Source organism: Sapajus apella, unplaced genomic scaffold, assembly GCF_009761245.1.
Source record: "Sapajus apella isolate SASKATOON/1434 unplaced genomic scaffold, GSC_monkey_1.0 scaffold40, whole genome shotgun sequence".
Taxonomy (NCBI): Eukaryota; Metazoa; Chordata; class Mammalia; order Primates; family Cebidae; genus Sapajus; species Sapajus apella.
In genome coordinates, this window is record NW_022436980.1 from 5705968 (window position 1) to 5731221 (window position 25254).

At 38.8% G+C, this 25254-nt stretch overlaps 1 long non-coding RNA gene across 1 annotated transcript in view; it reads right to left on the reverse strand.

The window, feature by feature from the left end:
- Positions 1-19454, reverse strand: part of LOC116565440 — a 126599-nt gene extending 107145 nt beyond the window's left edge. The window contains exon 1 of the long non-coding RNA XR_004275443.1: positions 13709-19454. This is a non-coding gene — a long non-coding RNA (uncharacterized LOC116565440). The remainder of the gene's footprint in view (positions 1-13708) is intronic.
- Between the last annotated feature and the right edge of the window lie 5800 nt (positions 19455-25254).

A 25254-nucleotide genomic window follows, 5' to 3' on the forward strand; every position in this document is an offset into this window, starting at 1 on the left:
ATTGCAACACATTTTACGTATTAGAAAAAGATGACAGAGGACTGAAGAGACAGAAGGATTGTGAACTTATGATTGTGACCTTATGCTATCAAAAGACTTCATGTTGTGTGGGGTCAATGCTTCAGAGGAGTTAGCAGGATCCCAAAGTATATGAGTCCACAATTTTCTCACCTCCCCTAGGTAAGCATTCTCAGTTCTCATGTTTTAAACCTCTTCCTTTGAAACCTACAAATACTCCTTCTGGTCTAAACCTCAGGATAAAACTGGAGAAACAGAGCCCCAAATCACATGCATAGGCCTCAATCTACAGAGTAAGGGCCTTCAGCCACTAATCCTTCTACATATGTGAAATGGGAGGGAGCACAACTGGGATGCCTACCTCAAGTCTTATTAAACTGGGGGCTAATCTGATCAAAGGCCCAGCTTAACCGAGGCCAACTGTATTTCCTCAGGGTTTTTGCTGTCCCTGAGGAGAGGAGTCAAGACACAGATCAGAAATACAGTAAAAGTGCTTTCACTGAGGCATGCCTATATTTGCAAGTCAATTCAGAAAGAGAAAAAAGAAGACAGAATGGGCTACCAGGCTGAAGCTAAATGCCGTGGGGTCACTGGGTTCCTTAGCAGGAGTGACTGTTCAAAGGGACAGGGGGGTCATGGATCTAGGGCAGGGTAAGAAGCATCAAATGTATTCTTCGTCACTATGGAGAAAGAGGGGCCTCCTGGGAAATAGGGAAGATTACATCACCGATTTGATTAGCAGAAAGAGCCGGCAAGGACTAGCTGGGGTAATCCTATGCACTGCAATTTTTTAAAAACACCTCTATCATCTACTGTTGTTGCTTCTGATGCTGCTTATTAAACAGGCTATCAAATCCAAGCAGGGAGGCACTGGATAATCAGAAATATCATCATCCTCGTTGTATTATTGTTTTTGTTATGTTAACTAGGTTCTAGAAATGTGCTTTGCATAAAAATATTTTTTATTGCTAGGATTAATGAGATACTTCTGAGGAGCTCAAAGCATAGAATTACCAGCAGGCCACTGAAGGTACAGCTCAGAACACAGGCAGGCTTAATATACAGCAGAGGCCAGGCACCCCAAGGGAGCATGAGCCCTCAGCATTAGAAAAATTAGGAATTATGAAACTGGAAGATGAGAGAGAAGTAATAGAGAATTATCCACAAGCCTACATTTGGATTAATTTAATGTGAGAAACAATTTAGAAATGATTTGTACTCAGACTGTCATTTGATAAAGAATTAAGTGGCATAACTTGATTACCTGGTTATTAAATCCAAGAGATGAAACATTATGCATACCAGACCAAATGTATAGCTGATCATAAAACTGGAGAGACCAGTGTTAAAAAGCTCTCTGCCTGGGATAGCCTAGGGCTGTAAACTACACCTTAACTCTATCCTATGGAGCCAAAATGGCATAAACTACAATAATCTCTCTTTACTTGGGCAGGATATGATACAAGAAGTTTCCAGAATATATACCTAAATAAGACAAAACAAGTATAATAAACTTAGTTATGCCTAGCATCTCAGTGATACTTTATATTCTTCAAAATGGTTTTGTGGACTCTTTAATCTTGCAGTAAGTAAGACAAGTATGGCAGTATTATTATGTCCATTTTGCCATTTTATCTCTTTTTCCTTAGTTGTCACATTAACTAGTGAAAAAAACTAAATAGGTAAGCTTAGGAACAAGATTTGCCAATTTATTCTATGGCATCAGTTTCATGATAATGGAAAGTTCAGAATTCTATTTTAGACATGTGCTTCTGATATCCAAACTAGATTCTATGCACAGTGGAGAGTCTGTCCACCATGACAGTTCATCCTGGGAAATATGGAGTCTCAGGACATCTGTCTACTGTCACCATTGATCAGTTCAGACAGATCGCTGCAATTAAATACAGCCACAGGAACCAAAGAGGATCACGAGTGTTCCAGTCCAAGAGTCACAATACAACCAAAGGAAATTTGTACCATGTTGAATCAGTCCAAATGGAGCACATTAGCCTTCATCAGTGGGCTTTTGCAAAAGCAAAATGACAGGTCCTGATGAAAAGATAGGGAGGTTCAAGGGGAAGGAACAAAGGTGCCCTTGCCCTATTTCTATTTTATGTGCCACAAAATAGAATGAATTTCTAGAACAAACAATTTAAATGGTCATCAGCCTTTAGACCACCCAATATGACTCCTGTTATCTTTGGAAAGATCTCTAAAACTTGCTGAACATGGTGGCATGTGCCCGTAGTCCTAGATACTTACAAGGCTGAAGCAGGAAGATCCCTTGAGCCCAAAAATTTGAGTCCAGGCTGGGCAACATAGCAAGATCTCATCTCTTAAAAAGTCTCTGAAACTCTTCTGATAAATTTAATCAATATTAATTTTCTCTCTTTTTTTTTTTTTTTTTGTGATATTGTCTCACTCTGCGCCCAGGCTGTAGTGTAGTTGTGTAATCATGGCTCGCTGTAGCCTCAATCTCCTAGGCTCAAGCAGTTCTCCCACATTGGCTTCTGGAAGTAGCTGGTTCTACAGACATGAGACACCACACCCAGCTAGTTTTTCTTTTCTTTACTTTTTTTAATTTTTATAGAGATGGAGTCTCATTGTGTTGCCCAGGCTAGTCTCAGACTCCTAGGTTCAAGTAATCTTCCCACCTTGGACTCTTACATTAAATTTCTGATAAATTTAATCAATGTAAAATTTCATAGCTAGAAAGCAGTTATGGGGGAACTTGTAAAAATATGGATTACATGGTTCATAGTGTTTCAATTTCAATACATAATAAATTATGTATAATTATCTAATAAGAAAATATCAATAAAGCCTAAAGAGAAAGAGAAAAACCATCTAAGTCCTGACACAGGATATTTTTGGTGCCACTTCATCCAGAGACATCTGTGCCTAGTGGTGTCTCTGAATTTCACTCATGCCCACTAGGTTTGCTCTGCCCACTCAGCCCAGCAGGCTGTATTTGGATTGTGCTACTACTCTAGATGCCATGTTCACCATGGGATCCACCCTCAGCCCACAGCTGGGCTTGGTATGTGGCAACTTGCTTCCACCTTGGGCGCCAGTGTCTGGACAAGGGGGATGTGGTTGTGCCCAAAAAGCTCAAAGACATTAGAAACTGCAGAGACCCAAAGGGGGTGTTACAATGGTTACAGCTCTAGCTCTGAGATCTCTGAGGTCTGGGCCCCAGAAGGGTCACAGCTTGTTTGTGTTACAGTCTGTTTGTTCCTGTTGTCTGTACACTTTGGCAAATGGGGGCATGTCCCAGGTCATTCAGTCCTGTTGCTCCACTCCAGCCCATGACTCCTGGGCTGATCCAGTCCCACCTCTGCTTCCCATTGTTTGGGCAGCCACCTGGTGTCAGCAGAGGGCAGAGGGCTACAGTGTTACAGCCTCTTTCATATTTGCATTTCACAGGCCCCAGGTTCTTGTCCCGTGTCCAAGAAAAATAAGGTTATATAAGCAAGGAGAAGAAGATTATTCAGCAACAGAAGAGCTCTCGACAATGAGAGGGGACTCAACGTGGGTAGCCCTCTGTGTGAGGGGGGCCCAAAAGTGAATAGCTCAATGTGTGGCTGAGTCTGGGTTTTTTATAGGCTCGGAATGGAGAGTGTGTGCTGATTGGTTTGAGTATGCAAAAAAGGTTAAAAAAAAGACACCACTAAAAGATGGACATCACAGTGTAAAAAACCAATTAGGGAAGGGTAGGTATGTGTAAAATAGGTGAAGGGTTGGACTCAATCACAGGAAAGCTCACCAAATGGGAATAGAGGTTCCCAATTGGGTCTGTGGATTTATCTGAGACTTATAGCTTGGTTTTCAGGCTTTAAACTGTCTTTGGTTTGAAGGTCAGATTTCACGGGGGACCTGCCCCCATCTGCCTCCTGCTGGTATCAGTTCTAGGCCAATACTAGCATTTTAGAATTGTAACTCAAAGTCAGAGGGATAATCTTGTTCAAGTTACATGGCTTGCTTTTGGCAAAATGAAATTACCTACCTGACTGGAGTTATGGAAACTTTTCCTTAGTGTCCATGTGGCTAGAGGCTGGCAGATGACTCTATAGGCCCTTCCTGCTCTAACATCTGGTTCTAAGAGTTGGAAGGTTCTTTGGAAGTGTCATCCTTAATAGATTAGTTATGTTATTTATTGCCATGTTATTTATTAGAAAGCATAAGACATGTTTGCACATGACAGGGGAGTGCTATTGACAATGTCAACCTAAAGGAAGAAGCTGAGGGAAAATTAATTAACTAAAGAGTTTATTTGGGTCAAACTTGAGGACTGCAGCCAGGGATGATAGATTTGAGTTACTCTGAATATACACTCTGATTAGTTGCAGTTATAAGTGGATTTTTAAATGAAGAGTCTGTTTCAAAACTGTTTATCAAAAATTTACATTAAAATAACATGAGCTTTTGATTGACTATACATTGTTCTTTGTATCATAAATTCTAAGAACTGAAAGATAATGAGTGAGAAAACTAGGCAGAAACAAAGGGACTCTAAAAGTTGCCCCCAGGGTGGATGACGGTGATTCACACCTGTCATCCTAGCACTTCAGGAGGCCTAGGCAGGTGGATCGCTTGAGCCCAGGAATTTGAGACAAACCCATGTTACATGGTGAAAACCTGTTGATATGTTTGGTTGTGTCCCCACCCAAATATCATCTTGAATTGTGGTTCCCATAATCCCCACATGTCATGGGAGGGACCTGGTAGGAAGTGATTGGATCATGGGACATGATCTAGGGATAGTGAGTGAGTTCTCATGAGATCTGACAGTTTTATAAGTGTCTGGCATTTCCCCTGCTTGCACTCATTCTCTCTCCTGCTGCCTGTGAAGAGGTGCCTTCTGCCATGATTGTAAGTTTTTTGAGGCCTCTCCAGCTATACAGAACTATGGGTCAGTTAAACCTCTTTTCTTTATAAATTACCCAGTCTCAGGTGTTTCTTTGGAGCAGTGTGAGAATGAACTAATATAACTGTCTCTACAAAAAAATAAAATAAAATATTAGCTGGTCATGGTGGCACACACCTGTAGCCCCAGCTATTTGGGAGGATGAGGCAGGAGGATCACTTAAGCCCAGGAGGGAAAGGTTGCAGTGAGCTGATGTTGCACCACTGTGCTCCAGCTTGGGAAATAGAGTGAGACCCTTTCTCTAAAATAAAAAAATAAATAAATAAAAAATTGTCCCTAGGTATGGGAGGACAATGACTGAAGTCCCATACTCAAGTCTCTCTGGGCCTACATACTCACATAGCTCAGACTGTTCTGAGTTATTTTTCTTTTCTCAATAACTATTTGCAGATGTCAGGTATAAAACGGAACACTCTGTGCATACTGGGTTATATGGTAAGCCTCTCTTTAATAGATAATAGATTTCCAGACCATCATTGGGATTTCAGACTTTTAACTTTATATTCAAATGCCAACTCTGAGAGTAAAACAAAATAATGTTAGACTGTGAGTATCTTTTGTCTTTTCAACATTTTGAGAGATGCATGAAATAGAGGAATACAATTTTAGCAGTTCACAATCTTTCTGTTAAATGACAATTGAGGCAAGGATTAGAATAGAACACTAAATGAGCTGTAGAATATCATAAAATGCAGCAAATTTTGAAGAAGCAAAAACAGTGGTAGGGAAACATTTCAGGTGAAAGATAGCTAGACGGAGAAGAATGGATCTATGATGGGTGAGCTGTCCAGTCGCACAAGCCCTCAAGAAGTAGTATTTACAGTAACAAAGTCACAAAAATAACAGTTCAGGCCCACAGATGAGGGGAATAACATTGATAAAGTATTGTCAAAGTCAACATAATTCTTCACTATGGTAAGAGAAATGCTAAAGTATGAGGATGCTATGCAGATATCACTTCTGTATTTCCTAGCTTGAAAGCTGTAAAATTCCCAACCATGATAATGCATATTAACGGAAGGTTGGAAGTTAAATAAACATAATTTGAGTAAGCCAATTCTCTGTGGCATGCTTTCTGTAATGGGTAAAAGCTAACTGAAATGATTAGTCATTGTAGAAATAAGGCATTGATCAGATAATAATAATACTTGGCTTCCAGACATCATTTATATAACATGAAGCACTACACAAAAGCAATCGAAGATATGTTAGTTAGTCCTCTTAGCAGCCCTGAAAGGCAAGAATTATATTATTGTCCTAATGTTGTAAATGAGATGCCTGTGGCCCAGGGGAATTCAATAATTTGTTTATTATTTTACCTCTACTGGAGAAATTCAAACTAGAGTACACTTCTCTTGATTCCCCACCCACACCTCTCACTTAATCCAGTGTTAATCATATTTTAATGCCTAGAGAAAGAATTGACCTTGAGAAAGTTGTGAGTTTAGTGACTTCTAAACATCAATTTTGGCCAAAGTCCTCTTTAGCTTTCATATCCCCTTAGGGGTAATCCATCTCACTCAGCCCCTACCCCATTCACCATCTGACCTGCCATGCTCTTTGAAAATTGCAACTGTGTTTTACCTTTGGAGTAACCAAATTCAATTATAGTTTCTGCCTTTGTGTTTCCTCAGCCTTTTTTCCTGCACAAATTGATGGTGACAGCAGCGATAACAATTCAATTACATACCATCTTCTGGTTCCCAGTAATGATTCTGAGTACCAGCTAGGTCAACAGAGACCAGCTAGGAACTAGAATGACCATGAATTAAAAGGAACTGATAAGAAGCCAAAGTCTGAATTAGAAACCCATTTTCACTTAGTGGGAAAATTTAAGACAACCTCTCTCATAAAATAAGCAGGGTAAATTATGGAAAGAGAAATAAGTTGGTCGATTTATGCAAGAAGATTTCTAGAAAGGATTAGAGAGCTTTACAATTATACTATCTAGATGAGCACAACAAGAGGGATACCAAATCAAGCAGCATCCTGGGTCTTATAACCAAATAACTGGGTCTTATAACAAACATGTCATAGAACAGTCAAATACATTTGGCATTTGAGTTTATTTAACAGATATTTATGTGTTGAGCTCTTACCATGCAGCAAGCTGTTGTACGTTAGAGAGGGGGTACTGCAAAGATCAAAATAACAAAGCCCCTCCCCGCATGGTAGTTACATTCCAAGGAAGAAGACAGATGGGATTGTAAATGCTATGAAGAAAAACAAAGAATGGTAAAAAGACTGTTATAATGTGACAGGTACATGCTATTTAAGTAGAGTGGTCAATAAGGGCCTCTCTGAGAAGCTGACATTTTGAAAAATGAACAAATTGAAGCACAAACGTAGGAAACACTATCTTATTCCTTGAGGACCAAACAGTAATGAAATTTAATTGTTTAGTTTCTGTGTATATATATTACTAGCATAGACTTTAAAGTTGACAATTTTTACAACTCTCATTCATCCTGGAAATGACTCTAAAACACTAAACAAGTAATTGCTGTCTCTTAAATGCTAAACTAAATCCACTACAAAATGGAGCTAGTTTACCAAATTAAGTGATTTTTTTTTAGCATCTATGATACTGCTTTATAAAACTATGTTCTAAATAATCTTCCTCTGCCTCTTGCTCTACAACACGTTACCTGGTTGCCTGCTCTTGGTCAGCTGCTTATCTTTTTGCTTTTATAAGCTACTTTTCATGGATTTTCATATTGTTTTACATAGAAAAAAGCCTAAACAAGTAACAATTTGCTATTTTTTCTAAGTCAGACTTGATTTGCATTTAATAAACCAGCTTGTACCACAGATTTAAATCAATCCAACAAATATTTGTGGTAAGATACTACTAGCAAAATAATGTGTTAAGAATCAATGGGAGGAAAAGATTCGCAAAACACTATCCTTGCACTTAGACAACATACAACGTAGCTCAGTAGATAAGCACAAAAATAACTACAACATGAGGAATAACTGGGGTTCTGTTTCAAAGAAAATATAATTTCTTAAAGTTGAAAGAGGTGTAAATGAGGAACATAATTTTAGGGAGGAGGTGAGATTTGAGATGAGTCTTAAAAGCAGGGTAGTATTTCAAACTAGAAATAAGAACCAGAAGGCATTTCAAACAAAGGAATATTATAAATATATTAATGAAGGTAGAAAGAGGTAAGGCATGTTTAAAGAAGGGCAAATACTCTGGTTTGGTTTAAATGCAGGTCATTAAAAGGAAAGCAGTAAGGAATAAATAAGATAGTGATTAATATGCTAGGGCATAATAGAGAACCTGCCAACCTGGAAGGCAGAGAAAGCCACCAAGGTGTTTTAAGTTGGAAATGTCTTTAAGTGTGTCTACTATGGATGAGAAAGTAGACATGAGATGAGAGACCAGCTAGGAACGTATTTTGAAGGTATGAGGAGAGGTAACAAAAATCTGAAGTAGAAGAATGGCATTGGGAACAATAATTTTTGAAGAGAAAAACAAGTTGTGATGGTTCAGTTAATGGGTTTTGGCAACTAATTAAATGTAAGGCAAGATAGGAAGAAAAGAGTAAATGTATGCTAAAGGAAGTCATCTGCTGATGAGTGAGTCACCATGGCTTACCACAATCTCCACCTTTTGGGTTCAAGCAATTCTCTTGCCTCAGCCTCCCAAGTAGCAAGGATTTTAGGCATAAGCAAACATGCCTGGCTTATTTTTTTGTTTTAAGTAGAGACAGGGTTTTACCATGTTGGCCAGGATGATCTTGATTCTCTTGACCTCAGGTGATCCACCCACCTTGGCCTCCCAAAGTGCTTGGATTACAGGAGTGAGCCACTGCACCTGGCCAGGAGATTCTGTAATGACAGTGGATGTATAATTGAAACAACCCACCATGCCTTATAGGCTGGAGAGGGAGGCATGTGAGGTCAGAACAGAGCTTACAGAAAAGAAGATGAGTTGAGGGCCTGGAGGTCATAGGGACAAGGAACAAGTCATGCAAATGAAATGAAAGGAAAAGAAGGATCAGAGTTGGAAATCTGGACCTCAAGATCACGAGTATGTGACAATTTTGAATGAAATAACAAGACTCAAAGAAACAGAAGTATGGTGTATGGTGTCAAGGCATTTATTATAAAGTCCCAACCATATGAATGTTTAAGTCTTGCAAAGGACTAAATCATGAGAAATGTGCTAGACAAAAATAAATAAACAACAATCGTGAGTCATGTATTGAACTTGGAGGTGAAAGGTTTCCTAGCTATAAGTAGATTTCTTAAAAGGAAAGAAAGAACAGAGTATAATCAAATGGAAGAACTTTAATGAAAAAGATGTTGCTATAGGACAGTAAACAGAAAAGTAGCCACAGGGAAGGAAGGCTTGACTAATCTCTTCTGGTCATAAGAGACAGGGAGTTAAAAACTGGCCGGTTTCCATCAGGGAGAGTTGGAAGAGAAGTGGTATCCCTGAAGAAAATGCCAAATGGCTAAGACTTTGAGGAAAGATTTGAAGACAAAGAGAAATTTGTCCACAAAGGACAGAGGGGAAGGAACTGGTTGAGGGTGAATAGAACATTTTTATTCTATTTTATATTTTATTTTATTTTTAAGAGACAGGGTCTCTCTCTAACTCCCCAGCTGGAATGCAGTGGCACAATCACAGCTCACTGCAGCCTTAAACTCCTGGGCTCAACAATTCTCCCACCTCAGCCTCCCAAGTACATGGGACAGCAGGTGTGCACCATCATGCCCAGCTAATTTTTAAATTTTTTGTAGAGATAGGATTTACCTATATTGCCCAGGCTGGTTTTGAACTCCTGGGTTCAGTCAATTCTCTTACTTCAGCCTCCCAAAGTGCTGGGGTTATAGATGTGAGCCACTGCTCCTGGCCTAAAAGGGCCTTTTAGATGCCCACTGCTGAACTGAACAGGGAGGCAGATTTGGGGAGGAGGATTTGCATACAAGCTTGGTGCAGAACAAAAATTAGAGAAGCAGGATTAGAAGTAGGCAAAAGGAACTTCTTAGCAACAGAGCAGGATAGGTGTCAAGTAAGTAGTGATTAATGTAGGCAGTAGTAGCACTAAGTAGCCCCAGCTTTCTAATAAAAGAAGTGAAGCAATGGAGAAAGGAGAACTGATGTTTTATAAACCTGCCTCTCTAAGTGGTTCATCACAATGATACAAATTCATACTTCCTGCTGAGATAGAAAGATATTTTTTTTAAGAATCTGAAGAGAACCACACAGCTATTTGATGAATCAAGTGGCGGTGTTAAACAGGGACAAGACAACCATTCAGAGCCTCACTTCAGGTCTATTTCAAATTACTTCACTATAATGTTTTTCTTCACTGACCTGATCACATCTAGCATTTTATTTACATTTATTTATTTGTTCATTATCTGTGTTTCCCCATCTTATCCCCCAACCCAAATACAAGCTAAGTGAGGTCAGGAACTTTGATTAATTCACAGCTGAATCCCAACACCTAGAATGTTACCTAGGAAACAATTGTTGGTTGTGATACATAAATAAATTAGACATAGCCCCTGCATAAAAGGTCTTGTAAATTAGAAGAAGAAACAGGTAAAAAATATATATTACTATAGAGGTATAAAAGAGAACATAACCAATTCTGCTTAAGTAGGGATTATCCTAGAAGACATTGCAAATTAGTGAAACTGGTCTACCAAATTTAGTGCTCTTATCCCAAGAGACATAAGCCAATTCATAGATGTGAAAATAAAACTTGGAAACTTGTGGTTATTTTTTATTTCTATTTCTGTATAGATTTTATAATGTATATATAAATCATGTATAATAGTACAAGTATATAACTGTGAATAAACAAACATACCTAAATTTTGCTTGCACACTCTTAATTTTTGGCTTATGAGGTACAAAACTGAAATGACTAGTCACCACTGTATGAAGAAGCTAGAGCCTTAAACTGCATCATGAAGGATAACAAAGACAATCTCTTCCAGGCAGAAGTGTGATAAGGCATTCTAGAGTGAAGGTAACAACATGGATCTATGAAAATCCAAGGGAATACTGGGAACCCAATGAGCACAGGGATTTAATAGGAAATAAGCTGAAGAGCAATTCTTTTGAAAAAAGGAAATTACCAGTAGAGCTATAAGTAAAGAAATGGTAAGATGAGATTTTTCATTTAGATTATTCACGTCAATGGCAGATGAATTTGAGGGGTAAAAAACTGGAGATGTGAATACCAGTTAGGGATTATTTTAGTAATTTGAGTCAGAGATTAGAGTCTAAACAAGGGCTGGGTTAAAAGGCATGGAGAAAAAGAGATAGATTTGGAACATAGTTTGAGGTAAAATCAGTAAGTCTGCGGATAATTAGATAGGGGTTTTATATTGCTCAGGGTAAGTTCAACTATGAGAACAGAAGCCTGAAAAAAACTAGTACACAAGAAGGAAGTGTACTTCTCTCCACATAAAAGAAGTCAGTCTGGGACTGCCTCTACTCTCACTGGGGACACACCTTCTTCCATCTCTTTGTTGTGTCTTCCCTGATGTGGTGCTTACTCCTCACAATCAAAAATGGCTACTGGAGTCTGAATCATTGTCTTCATGTTACAGGAAGAAGAATGAAGGAAGGGAAAAACTACTCCGCCCCCTGTCATTAGAGAAGATGTCCTAGAACATTTCTGCCCACATTTCAGTGGCCAAAACTGAGACACATAGTTAAGCCTAGTTGAGAGGTAGGCTAGGAAATGCAGGCTTTATTCCAAGTACCCTAATAAACATTTTGGTCCTTTATTTTAAAGAAGTGGAGAATACCTCTTGGATGGCAACTACCACTCTTGACAAGGAGTAAAGTAAGAATCATAGATAAATTCCAAGTTTCTAATTCAAGTGACTGCATAGATGACAGTGACAACAAGTGAATGACAGACTGTAAAAGTAGGAAGTTTAGGGGAAACAGTGATGTTTCATTTTTTGAATGCTGAGTTTGCAGTACAAGACATGCAAGTAGAAATGTTTCACTAGGAATTAAACAGCAGGCAATGACTTGGATATTATTAATACATGAGCTGGGATTACCAAGAAAAAATGTACAGAATTAGAACTGTGAGCTAAGGATAGAACCCTGGTTGATGGGCAAAGTGGGAGGAGGTTAGCAATATTATAAGGAATCTGTAAAGAAGCCAAAGAAGCAATAATAAAAGTTTTTAGGAAAATATGTTGTACATATTCAAAAGAGAGAATGAGCAGCTCTGTGAAATGAAGCAGAAAAATAAAATACAAGCACTGACAGAAAAAACAGCCATACACTGTTAGAGCTGGAAGTCACTGGGCAGTACTGAGAGAATTTTCACAGGAATGGAGCAGGCAGAAGCTAGATGGGGTATAATCAGAGCTGAGGAGGTGGGAATAATAACTAAAACCAGCACTTGCAAACTTCAATGGGCATGCTTATTTCCTGGGGATCTGGTTAAAAATGCAAACTAAAAGGAAGGACTCAAGAGTCTTCATTTTTTATCATTCTTAATGATTCCCCTGATGCTGATCTGCAAACCACATTATGGGTAGCAAGGTTGTGGGCCAGTGATTCTGTAACATTAATTTGCATCAAAATCACCTGGAGGACTTACTAAACCAGATTTCTGTATCCGACTCCCAGAGGGTCTAGTTAAGTAGGTCCATTGGCGTGGGACCTGGGAATTTGCATTTCTAAAAAGGTCCCAGGGGATGCTGCTGCTACTGGATGGGGGACTACACATGGAGAACCGCTGCTATGACTTCTTTTGGTAACAGATCAAAAAAGGCTGGACTACAGCTAGAGAGACATGGTATCAAGTGAGGGGAGGGGTTTGTTGATATTTCTACCTTCATTTTATTGTTGGTAATAGCAATGCCAATGCATTCACACTCTCGTTGGATGAAACACAAACATCCACTACAAGCTAGTCTGATACATATTCTCAAGTTTTCTCCCTCCATATTTTCCGTACGTTAGCCTACATTATAGACGTACTGCAATTCAGCCAACCATCTGTACCCAGTTTCACAGTCTGTGCGTGAAATCAGTATGTAATACAAAGAAATTAAAATATCTAGTATCTCTAGCCAGAACAGCCTCCTCATCATAAAGGTATATTTTCTTCTTAATTGGAAAAATCAGCTTACTCCACTCAATCTCTTGTTTGTTTTCTATGTCAAAATTATTGGGTTACCTACTGATTACCAGAACTGGCCAATTAGTCTGATTATCTCATCACATATTTTTAACTTCTCCAGCTGTGAGAGTTACTTTTTATCTTGACTCTTTCAGTGAAGAACTCCCCAAGCTGAGATAAATGATGAGTAAAGCGTTAATTGCCCACCAGCAATTTAACCTGAATACTTACTTAGAGTGATATAAGTGGTACAACTGAGCCATGGAGTAGAATTTAAGGAATATATCGTGGTGCTATATATTTTGAGGCTCTGAGGAAGTCCATAGCTCTAGGCACATAAAATTGGTGCTAATTTCAAATTGAATCCTCTTACTGTTGTGGTATATATTCATATGAAAATGGATGCAATTACTTTAGGAAAATGCTAAATGTTACCCCTAAACAAATATATACTGGTGTTTGGAAGTCTTTATTAGAGGGGTAGAAATGAGAACAACAAGCCAGCAAAGAAGTAGGATATAAAAATGAATAAGATGAGCCTCCTGCACAAGAATGTATAATCTAACATTGCCCCTTATTCCTACCTCCTCAGGGAAAGAGTGATATAGATGAGCTGTTTGTGTTTTTCCATAGTTACCTTCTGTACTCAGAGAGCAGCAGGGTAGATGATATGTCAAAGAAACTTCACAGTTCCAGTTTCTTCCATATGGTCTACTTGTCTTCAATGGACAAAGTGGTTATGTTCTGAAAAGCCACCAAAATAGAAAGCACTTAACCTGCTATCTTAAGTCTAATGTGAGCCACTTCTTTCAGCATGGCCCCTTCAGGCTATTCTTTGATTTAAAAAAAAAAAAAGTCACCTTAGAAGTTCCAGGGGAAAAGAAGGCTACTCTTAAGGATAGGTTGGAAAGCTCAAAGTGTCTCTACCATTGAGACCATGCCCCTATTAGCAAAATAGCTGGCAACCACCCTATGTCTATTTCAAAACCTTCCTTCTCTCTAGGCCTCCTACCTGTTCCCTCCAGCTTGCTCTCTGATCAGTGAGATTCTCCATGTCTTTTTGTAACGGTCATGAAATTCTAACAGCTGCAAAACATACTGAAGGGGGATTAACTAGCTTGATTCCTACCTATTGGCTCAAATACATGACTCAGAATGAGAATCCCAGATTAGTACCACAGATTATCATCCCAGACACTAGGAAATCCAGACACCTCTGTAACCTCTCTTGGAAAACAGGCTACTAATATCATTTTTTCGAAGCTCTTGGGAAGAAAAAAAAAAAAGTCAATCATAAAGTATTCAAAATTCCCTCATGAAGGTGTTCAATTTCAGTCATAAGAGTTGTAAAGACAACTGCAAGGACCAAAATCCATTCAGTCACACAATGTCTCTTAGTTTTTAGAGAATACAGTTAAGATCAATGTAGCAAGAGACTGCATGTGGACCAACTATCCACCGTAGCCGCCCCTCTACCCTGACACACACACACACACAATTTGCTAAATTGACTAACTGAAATAAACACATAAACCAAAGCTGGTTTCCAGTGGTTTAGACAAGTCTATGAGCAAGAGTGGAGAAGGGAATTTGAAGTTTAGTGTAGACAGGAAGAGTTTGAGAGTAGCAGCATGTTTATTTGTTCCTAAATAGAAACACAGATAGCTAGTCCAAGCAAGAACTTCCTCCACAGAAAGAAACTGCAAATAATCCAATCCCTGGCTGCCAACTAGAGCTTATTTTAGACAGAGTAAGTGGGAACAGGCTGCCTGGCCAGTCCAGGAGAATTTAGAGGTGCTCCTCCCACACACCAATCACTCATTAGCATGTCTACTCAGTTTCTTAACCATGTAACAGCTGCAAACAGACAATAGTGGGAAACTGTCACAGAGAAGGGAAAAAAAGTACTGGAAAATGCTGTTAATTAAGAAAAGATGGAGGGGGATGATTTCTTTAGAAAGAAATGAAACTCTTGGACAGCAGAAAAGGTTTTACAACAGAGTTTTGAGGGAAAGTAACTCCAGGACAAGGAATCATAGCAAAATATAATACCCTGCTCACAAAGTTAACACCATAGTCACTTGTTCCACAAGCATTTATTGAGCACTTACTGGGTACAATGCACCAAGCTGAGTTATATGGGTGGGAATAGATATATAATCAGATAACTCCTACCCTTAGGCAACTGGCATTTAGTTGTGAGGGTAAAATACTTGTATCGACAACAGCTGTGCAAAATCATGAGTTGCAGACACTTCTGAAATGGAATACAGTACATCAGGTTCAGAACTCTCGTCTTACCAGACACATTTCTAGGTGAGTTTGAGAGGATGACAACTTAAAATGCCACCCTTGATTTTAAGGAAGGAAAGGAATGTAGACTATAGAGTCAGGATGATTGCCTTTTGTTCACTTTCCTTTCCTTAAAACATAATAGCTCAGGAAAGCATCTCTAAATTTATTGGCAGCTCACCTCCAGCAGACAGAGAGAGAGAGTTCAGAGCCACCGTCTAGAATGGAGATATTAGAACCCTTAGGGGATGGAAACTTGAAAACAGCCAAACAAGCCAGGTAAAAGCCAACTCAAAGCAAACAGAATCAAGAAAGCACGGCAAATGTACCCAGGACACAAATGTAAAAGAAAAAAGTTGTTTAAAAAAAAGGGGGGGAGGGAGCCAATACCAAAGTAAAAATAAGATTACATTTGATGAGAAATGGAGACCAACCATTTATAATTTAATTATTATTACCGTTGATCATGACCCTATGAGATGCCAAGAGGGATTTCATTTAACAGAAGTAACAGACTTGAACAGGTTCACAAACTTACTATAGAGCAGACAGGTAGCACATTGCACAACCAGAGTTTAAACTTACCAGTGAGCTAACCACTATGCAACATGGACTCCAACTATGTGGAACCTGCAAATAGCAATAGAAGTGGGTTCCTGAGATTTCCATCCTGTGTCCATGTTTCTTCTCTTACCATAGGTTTTAGGTTGGGCCATGTGTATCAAGCTTCGAATAGGTAACGAATAGCACAGAATCTAAGTGAATGCTATATTTAACTGATAACACACAGCGACACTGCTGTGTGCCATCATTTTCTCCCCACCCAATTCCATTATGTCCCTCTTCTGGAAGTGTCATGTAAAGTCATTGATCTTCTAGGTAGGCCAGAATGACCTGAGGAAAATTAAGCTCAGCAATCACAGGTAATGCCCTAATATGCAGAGACCAGGCTCACATCTTCAAAAACAAAGTCCTTTCTTCAGAGCTGCATCAGCTCATCCAGCCCATGGCTACCTGCTCCTTTTGTCTCTGCAGGAAAGAAATCAGGATCCAGGGCTCAGGCAGACCCTCAGTTCATGTGAATGGGCAGCCAGGAAGTTGGGGTGAGAAGTGCAGCATTCAGATGGCGCACAATGGTCAATGACTAACTTCAACCAGCTAAAGAAATAAAGTTAAGCACTGAGTAGAAAGCATAATGAAAAATATCCTAGTTTCTCGCATTTCTTATGGCTGGCTCTGAAGTGGATCTGCTTAGTGTGTGGGTGTGCATACATGTTAATTGTTTGAAAGAAGCAAATCCAGCAACTGTGGTTCAGCTTACTATTTCATTGTTGCTTTTAATCTCCATGCTGAGCTTACCTTCTAACACATCCAGTGAGTGTACGTAAGCAGGAGGCCAAGAAGGAGGGCGCAAATGGAGCAGGGATGTGCTTAATGCAGATGCCATTAATAAATCACTGATAGTTAAGATATAGATTGGCTGATGGGTGGCAGATGGGAAGGAGGGACATCAAATTGCTTTTCTCATATAGATTATTGGATTAACAAGGAAGCAGCAGGCAAGTGGCAAACTGGTGTAACAAATTACTATCATAAAAAAAAATTGAACTTATCCCAGAATGGTAATAAGGCTTTGTCATCCATTAGTCCTCTGGAGAGGTGCTTGAAGCGGGAATATCCCTCTGAGATGGTAATACAGAGAACACTCTCCATTTTCCTCCTCCATTATTGTACCTAAGTACATCCTGGTGAGGCTGGGGGATGGGAAGAAAGCCGAACTGCAGAGGCTAATTAATTAATTAATGTGCCTATTAGCAGGCTCTTGCCCAGCCCAATAAGTGATAAGTGAAGGTGTCTATCACAACATTCTGGCAACCAGTTCTGCTTGCAACCAATACAGCTTCATTTTTTTTTTGCGCTCTCCTTTCTTTATCCAACATTTTATTTTGAAAAATTTGAAACATACAGAAAAGTTGCTCTAGTAATACCATGAATACATGATACTATTTACCTAGATTCACAAATTGTTGGTATTCTGTTACATTTTCTTTCTCTCATTTTGGTGCACTATTAAGTCGTCTCCTGAGAACAAGGTCATTCTACTACATATCCACAACAGAGCAGATCTTTTTCAGGAAATTTTAACCTTGATTTGTACCATGTCATGTAATATACATTCCACATTCAAATTCCCCAAATTGTCCCAATAATGTCTATTATAACTTCTGAAAATGCAAAATCAATCAAGAATTATGCATTGCATTCAGTTGTCATGTCTCTAGTAATTTTAAATCTAGAGCTGTGTCTAGCCTTTTTCTTTTTTTTTTTTTTACAATTTAAGACTGATGTTTTTGAGGAATAAATTTCTTTAGTTGACTAGTGTAGTTTCTTTTGTTGTTTAAACAATTTCTTAGCTTTTGTGTTCTCCATATTGTTTCCTTTCACAAATGTTTGTGTATATGTATGTGTGTCTTCTTAGTTCTTCTTCTTTCTTACAAAAATTGTAACTTACTATTTATTTTGCAGACTGTTTCTCCATTTGGATTTAATTGCTTCTTCATGACTAGAATGAAGTTAAACATTTTTGGCAGAATGTTATGTCCTTTCTAGTGCATCACATCAGGTGGTATATGTTGCCGGTTTGTCAAACTTGGTGATTGTAAGTATAATCATTTAGTTAAGGTGATGCTGCCAGATTTCTCCATTGTAAATGCACCATGTCCCCTTTGAAATTAATACATAGTTAATTAATTAAATGATTATAAAGACCAATATTTTATACAATAGTTTTAGTATGCTTTGATGAGTTTTGCTTGAATTATTACAACTATGATTGACAGACTTAGAAATTTATCATTTTACATTCTTTCTACATTTATGATTTGCTATGCTTCTAGAGAGATGAAGTTTCCTTTCTTCTCTCCATTCACCAACTTTGTTTTTGGTACCATTATGGGCTTACTCACAGTTTTAAAAGCAAATCTATGACTATGAATCATTGGATTCATTCCTGCCATTATCTGTTTTGATATTGCATTTGTCTCAAATTTGGCCAATGGAAGTTCTTTCAAGCTGACTTCTTTGTTTCTGACATTTTCCTATCAGTGTTTGAGCACAGCTTTACTTTTTGGTGCAACTCAATGCTCAGGCTCACCTTGAACTTCATTGTCCCCTACTTAACATCAAACAGTTTTCCAGGGGTCCTTGGTTCCTTTGGGAAATGGTAGTTAGAAACCAAGATCAGGATAATAGGTACATTCATTGCTACTGAGTGTGATTGCTTCTAAACTTTTTCATTGTAACCAGCAAGTAAATATGTTTTCATAAAGTCATGAGTTCATACACATACCCCCAGTTATAATCCAGTACAACAGAGTTCTCTTTCTTTCCATATTTTTTTCCTATTCTCCTAAAACAAAAGCTCCATTCCCTCAAAACACCAGAATACCTGCTCATTTGTTTACTTCCTACAATGCATACAAAATAATTTAAAACCATTTTACTACTAACAACAGTTTCTTTTTTTCTTTAGAAAATATCTCATTGAAGGTGAAATGCGGTTAGTACAGTACCTAAAATTTACTTGAATTAATTATGGGTTTGCTTTTTGTGTTCACATTATAAATTTGGTCTGAAATTTGAGCATGTTTTTCTACATGTATTCAATTTTGGGAATGAATACTTACTAAATTAGTTTTTATTATGTAAAATATTAATATAGTTTTAAAATAAAAGCTATATTGAAAGGTAAACTTAGAAAAGTATCATTCCCTTTATTATTGTTTCTACTTTATAGCTACCCATCCTTAATAATAAAACTATTTATTTAGTTTTTGTGTTATCCATATTGTGTTTGTGTATAAGTATCTGTGTATTCTTATTTCTTATTCTTTCTTACAAAAATTATACCATACTATTCACACCTGGCTTTTTAAATCAATCTGATATTTTGATAATAGAAGCTGCTTTCTAAATTTTCTAGTTCTATTTTATTCAACTTATTAGGGAACAAAATAAAATCTCATCTCTAGGTAAAATGAGTGGCTCATGCAAAAAAAAAAAGAAAGGAGTAAAGAATATGAAAAAGGTAAATTGTGGGCTGGGCGAGGTGGCTCATGCCTGTAATCCCAGCACTTTGGGAGGCCGAGGCGGGTGGATCACAAGGTCAAGAGATCGAGACCATCCTGGTCAACACGGTGAAACCCCGTCTCTACTAAAAATACAAAAATTAGCTGGGCATGGTGGCGCATGCCGGTAATCCCAGCTACTCAGGAGGCTGAGGCAGGAGAATTGCCTGGACCCAGGAAGCGGAGGTTGCGGTGAGCCGAGATCGCGCCATTGCACTCCAGCCTGCGGAACAAGAGCGAAACTCCGTCTCAAAAAAAAAAAAAAAAAAAAGAAAAAGGTAAATTGTGTCAGCTTTGTAACTGACACAGGGATTTATGTGCCAATATCTCAATTAATGTATTTCTAAGTGTGTTTCAAATGAGCTTGAATCAGATAGAGGTGCTTATTAAAAATTCTTATTTCAAGGCCCCACTCCCAACCTAGTAGACAGAGCTAGGGAACCTCCATTTTAAAACTCAGATAATTCCATGGACCTTCAGAGGAGCTTGTTATAAGTGGAATAAGTGACTGGGAAAGCCACAAGAATGACTTATTATCCATGATCAATTCTTTTAACCTGAGCAACTGAGGCTGCTTTTCCTCTGAGAGCATGAATTTTTGTTTTTTAATAACAAAGTTCATTTCTTTGGACATAAGTTCTGAACCCATGTCCTCTGCTGGGATAAGTCTGGTGGAAAAACTCTCTATCCATCTCAGATCTTTGAGGTAAATCAAATTACATGGCATATTAGAACCATGTGGTTCCTTCTCTATGCTCCAAATATCAGGGTACTTTCCAAGGAATACAACAGTCATCCAAATGTTCATAGTAGCCCAGTTGTTGCTACATTTTCACCAGTGAAAACACATGTCATCTCCGGGAAATAGGCAGGAGGAGGTAACTTTAAAGGTCATAAAATCCCTAACATTTCCATTGTTTTTCCCATATTCCCTAACTCTTTCATGTACTCCAAAGATATTGTGATTTGAAGATGCTCCAGGACATACTGCCCAATCTAAAATTAATTGCTTTATAATATTACACAAGATATTCTTGGTAGGACGGTAGGCAGAATAAATCATCTAGTTCACTTCGAAGCTATGAACATTAAGATGCAGAAAAACAGTAGGAATGAGAGGACAGCCGGCTGGATCAGCTTCTTGACGTTAGGAGGGCCCTTCACAGCAATATGAAGTAGGTAAGCCTTGCCTTTAACAATCTCCTCATTGTCAGTAGCCAGTGTTTATCAAGTACCTAGTACAAGCAAGAACTCTGCTATGTGCTTTACTTACTTTAGCTCATTTAATCTTTACAACAACTCCATGAATCAGGTACTTTTACCATCTGTCTGTCATAAGTATATAAACCCCAACTTAAAGATGTTGTAACTTGCCCAATTCACATAGCAAAGCAAGAGTCAAGTGTATATTGTTCTAACCAGAATCTGAGTCCTTAATTCCTATACAACCAGAAACTTTTTTTGTGAGTACCAACCTAGGTGCTCAGTGTCTTGGCCTGTCAACTGCCTGCCCAAGAATCTCCATCTAACATCAACAGGATCTCTCCCTCAAATTCCAAAGAGGCAAGGATTCAGGAAACTTGCTTATTATCTTAGCCACACCACCATACTTTCTGAGGGGTATTATTATTGTGCAAAAACAACAGAAATGGGTAAAAATTTACATACACACACACATATATTTCTGAGGTCTCTGTCAGTTCCTGATAGCCTATAATCCAAAAGCCAAATGCCTGATTCATATATTCACACTGAAACTTTAAACATTTTTGTTTTTCCCTCTCTATTGTTTAAATGTTACAATGTGCCTTTTTTTTTTTTTTATTCCCAGCAGCATTTCAATTCCAAAAGAGATCAATGTATTAACCAAAGAAGTGAGTCTTTAAAGTGGAAATTTCCAGGCAGAGGATCCTGTGATGTTGGAAAGATGCTGTATCCTGATTATGTTCCTTTCCCCATGTAAGGATGATTGTGTTCAGAGAATGCTCTCTGAGATAAGGTTAGATAAAGTGGGAACCGGGCCCAGCTCTCTGAAACAGGGTTGGCAGAAATAAGGTGAGAAAACAGGGCCCACGAGCCAGCTGGCATGCATGGCAGAAGTCCCTCCCATGCGGCAGAGATTTGGGGGAACCATAGAAACCATATGGGAGAGAAACCCTGGCAGAAGCGGGATTGCATATCAGAATCCTCTGTGCATGGGGGTAAATCCCCAGAGCTGCAATATAATGGAGGTTTCCAGAACTCCTGTCTTCCAGTACAGAGGGGCAGAAACTCCTCTGCACTGCACCCATGACAAACTGATTAATGAGGCAAGAACCCTACTCTTTCCCTCTACCTTACCCTGGGTGACCTCTCCTGGTTCAAGGACCCTTCAACCAGCAGTGAACTGACTAGTAATGACCTGTGTTTCTCTTCTACCCAATTGTAAGCTGATGAGGACAGGATAACCATTATTGTATTTTGGTATTCCTTATAGCTCGTTGCTCTTCTACAGAGCAGGTACTGACTGCATGATGTATCAAAGGAAGAATAAAGAATGAAGCCAAGTGTCCAACTTGGGGAAATCCAATTGTGAAATGGGTGACTATGTAACCCTGGTTCTTTTTAATATTGTTTTCAATTCATTCAGTTATTCAACAAATATATCAGGCACCCTACTGGCAGCTGGGGAGGTAGTACTAAACAAGGCAGATACAAAATCCTTCCCTCTTGGAGTTGATTACATATCGTAGGAAGGCAGGAAATTAACATGCAAGCAGATAAGTAAGAATCCTAGACAGTGATAATTGTTATGTGTAAAATAAAACAGAGTAATTTGATACACAATGATTAAGATAAGGCAGAGGAAAGTACGTTAAGCATGGGAATCAAGGAAGGAGAATGAGGGAAGGCCTCTGAATAGGTGAAGAGGTAAGCAGAAGTAATTCTGAGAATGCTAGACATGACCTCTTAGTAGGAGGGCCTCATTAATGCTTGGAAACTATTTATAAATCTATCAACTACTTTGGTAGTAGTTATAAAGGCAATACATGCACTTGCTAAAACATTTTTATAGCTTGGTAGCATATAAAAAAGGTCATATCTACCTCTAAACTCTACTATTCAAGACAATACTCAACCATTTTCTTGTGTTTTTTTCTAAATTCTTACTTACATTTTCTTTTTGTTTTTTCAACTTTTGTTTTAGGTTCAGGGGGTACATGTGAAGGTTTTTAACATGGGCAAATAGCATGCTGCTGAGGTTTGGGGTATAAATGACCTAAGAAGCAACTCCTCCTATCACAGGCCTGAGGTCTAGAGGAAAAGAATGTTTCCAGGGTTCACAGCCCCCCACCCCACTACCCTGTGCAGCCTCAGGACATTGCTCCCTGCATTCAGGCTGCTCCAACTCCATCCTCAGCTGAAGGGCCCCAGATATAGCTTGGGCTGCTGCTTCAGACCGTGCAAGTCATATGCTTTGACTGCTTTCACATGGTATTAAGCCCGTGGGCATGTAGAGTACAACAATGAAAGAGGTTTCACAGCTTCCACTACATTTCAGAAGATGTATGAGAAAGCTTTGATGCCCAGACAGAAGCCTGCTGCTAGGGCAGAGCCCTCAGAGAGAACATTTACTAGGGTAGTGTGAAGGGAAAATGTAGGGTTGAATCCTCCATAGAGTCCCCACTGGAGCACTGCCTAGTGGAGCTGTGGGAAAGGGGCCACCATCCTCCAGACCCAAGAATTTTAGATTCACCAGCAGCTTGCAACCTGCACTTGGAAAAGCTGCAGGCACTCGACTGCAACCCATAAAACCAGCCATGGGGGCTACACTCTTCAGAGTCATAAGGATGGAGCTGCCCAAGGCCTTAAGGGGCCCACCTCTTGCACCACCATGCACTGGATATGGGAGATGGAATCAAATAAGATAATTTTGGAGCTTTAAAATTAGATGACTGTTCTGCTGGTTTTTTTGCTGTTGTTGTTGTTGGTTTGTGTTTTGTTTTGTTTTTGAGATGGAGTCTTGCTCTGTCACCCAGGCTGAAGTGCGATGGTGCCATCACAGCTAACTGCAACCTCCTCCTCCCAGGCTCAAGCAATTATCCTGCCTCAGTCTCCTAGGTAGCTAGGATTACAGGTGCCTGCCACTAAGTCTAGCTAATTTTTGTATACTACTGGGTTTTAAACTTACCTGGGGCCTGTACCCCTCCCTGTACCCCCTTTCTTTTGGCTGATTACTGCTTTTGGAATGGGAATGTTTATCCAATTCCTGAACCCCCATTGTATCTTGGAAGTAAATAACTTGCTTTGATTTTATAGGCTCACATAGAAGAAAATAAGTCTCAGATGAAACTTTGGACTTAGACTTAAGACTTTTGAATTAATGCTGGAAGGAGTTAAAATTTTAGGGGATTATTGTATTGGGAAGGTATAATTGTATTTTGCAATGTGAGAAAGACGTGAAATTTGGGGAAGTAGGGATGGAAGGATATAGTTTGAATATTTGTCCCCACTTAAATCACATGTTGAATTGTAATTCCCAGTGTTGGAGGTGGGGCCTATTGGGAGGTGACTGGATCATGGGAGTAGATACTTCAGGGCACAGTGCTATCCTTGCAATAGTGAGTGAGTTCTCACAAGATCTGATTGCTTAAAAATGTGTGGTGCCTCCCCTTACTTGCTCCTGCTCCCACCATGTGAAATGCCTGCTCCCCCTTCACCTTCCACAATGACTGTAAGCTTCTGAGGGATCCCCAGAGGCAGCTGGCAAAAGATGCTAGCACTATGCTTCCTGTACAGGCTCTTATCATGAGCCTGTACAGGAAGCACAGTACAGGTATTTCTTTATAGCAATGCAAGAATGGACAAATACACATCTGTTTTTGCTGTGTTTTACTATAAAAAATGCAGCAATTAGTATCTTTCAACATAGATCTTTATAATAGAATGATTTATATTCCTTTGGGTGCCCAGTAATGGGATTGCTTGGATGAATAGTATTTCTGGCTTTAGGTCTTTGAGAAACCACCACACTGTCTTCCACATTGTCTAAACTCATTTACACTTCCACCAACAGAGTATAAGTGTTCTTGTGCATGCATATGTTCATTGCAGTACTATTCACAATAGCAAAGATGTGGAATCAAGATAAATGCCCATCAATGAGAGCCTGGATAAAGAAAATGTGGCACATATGCAACATGGAATACTATACAGCCATGAAAAAGAATGAGATCATGTCCTTTGCAGGGACATGGGTGGAGCTAGAGGCAATTTTCCTTAGTAAACAAACACAGAAATACCACATGTTCTCACTTATAAGGGGAAGCCTAATGATGAGAACACATGGACACACAGAGTGAACAACACATATTGGGGCCTATGAGGCTAGAGGGTGGAAGAAAGGAGAGAATCAGGAAAAATCGCTAATGGGTACTAGGCTTAATATCTGGGTGATGAAATAATCTGTACAACAAACCCCCATTACATAAGTTTACTTATGTAACAAACCTGCACTTGTACCACTAAACTTAAAATAAGTTTTTAAAAATTATATGCAATTGACAAATATATATATATATATATATATATATATATCTTCATGCAAGAGTGAGTGCTTGTTTTTCTTGAACTAATATGTTCAATACCTAATTTTAATCTATGCCACTCTTATCAAAGAAAAATGGCACTTTGTTAAAAATTTTATATTGTAATTGCCTAATTACAAGTAGGTTCAGAATAATTTTATATCTTTACTCACCACTTGTACTTATCTATAAACTTC